The sequence below is a fragment of the Acinonyx jubatus genome, chromosome E3 (genome assembly GCF_027475565.1).
Source record: "Acinonyx jubatus isolate Ajub_Pintada_27869175 chromosome E3, VMU_Ajub_asm_v1.0, whole genome shotgun sequence".
NCBI lineage: Eukaryota > Metazoa > Chordata > Mammalia > Carnivora > Felidae > Acinonyx > Acinonyx jubatus.
In genome coordinates this window covers 29,652,622-29,654,144 of record NC_069398.1, presented here as the reverse complement: position 1 = coordinate 29,654,144, position 1,523 = coordinate 29,652,622, and positions in this window count along the sequence as shown.

Genomic DNA, 1,523 nt, shown 5'->3' with positions numbered 1-1,523 from the left:
TGAACTTAGACTTGGGGCATTTGGGTCAGGGCCTCCTGGAATGGCCAGCACTGGGGCAGGAGAAGAGGTATGTTGAGCAGCTTGGTGGGGCAGGGGCATGGTGGGGAGAATCATCTGTACTGGGTGTACTGGGAGAAATCTCTGAGACTGGGACCAGCAGTGTGTGTAGTGGCAAAAGCTCTATCCCTTCCTTGTGTAATACTCCTTTCAAACCAGAGTGGCACCATCCTATTTTCCTTCCAAGCCTCTGCTTCCCCAGAGATGTGGGAGAAAAAAAAAATTCTTGTTACAACTTCCCACTTGTTAGGAAGGTACTCTTCCCAAGTGCTCCTATTTGAAGAAAACTGAAGTTAAGAGAGTCTAACTTAAAATGAAAAGGGTTTTTCTCCTAGCTTCTGAATCATTCCTGTCAGCATGCAGACATCACCCAGTTTTAAAAATCCACTCTTGACCCACATTCCTTCCATCCTTGGGGCTATCAGGTTACCTTTCTACTCCCCCTTTCCACAAAAGTCCTCAAACTGTGGCCAGGATACATTCTCCATTCCCTTCTTCCCATTCACTCATGAAGCCCCCTTCTCAGGCTTCCCCACAATCCACAAAACATCCTTGGTCAAGGCCACAATTGCCACATCTAAGGTTGGTTCTCAGGCTCCATCTTACTAAACGAAAAAGCCATAGTTGGCATGGTTGGTCACTCCCACCGTCTGGAAATATGCTCTCCACTGGGTTTCAAAGCACAGTTTTGAAACTCCTGCCTCACTGGTTTCTTGCTTAATGTCCTTCTCATCCTTCTGACCTGCACCAATTGGGATGTGCCATTGACTCCTCAAGCCCCATCTCTTCTCTGTACACTCATGCCTGAAGTGGTCTCAGTAGTCCCAAAGCTTCAAATGCCATCCAAATTTCTATTTCCAGTTTGGGATTTTCCCCCTTGAACTTCAAACCTAGGTATGTCTAACTGCCTACTCCTCATGTCCATTTAGGTGTCCAATAGGCATCTCAGATTGTCCAAAACCGTGCCGTTGATCTTCCCTTCTTCCAGCCCGCTGCCACCTCGTTCATCCTCATCTTACTATTTTAATTGCTCAAGCCAAAACCTCAGCACCACCTCTCACTCCTCTTTTGTTTTACTGTCCTTATCCAGTGTGTTGGCAAATTCTGTCATCTCTAACTTTGAAATATATCCAATGGTACTTTTTCTCTCTGTTCCCTGCTACTTTCATAGCCCAAACAATCATTATTTCCATCCAGATTATTAAAAATAGTTTCTTAGCTGGGTTCTGTTTCCATCCTTACCCTACCCTCGACATTGTTTCTACATGGCAACCAGAGGGAAAATTAAGAAATATGAGTCAGATTGTTATTTCTCTGTTCAAAATCCTCCAATGGCTCCCCATCTCACTTGGGACAAAACCCACAGTCGTTGCCAAATCCTCAGGGCTATGCATGACCCAGACCTTTGCCCTTCCCCTGATCTCACCTTCTTCTGTTGCCCCCTCACTTTCCATAGGCTGGCCATC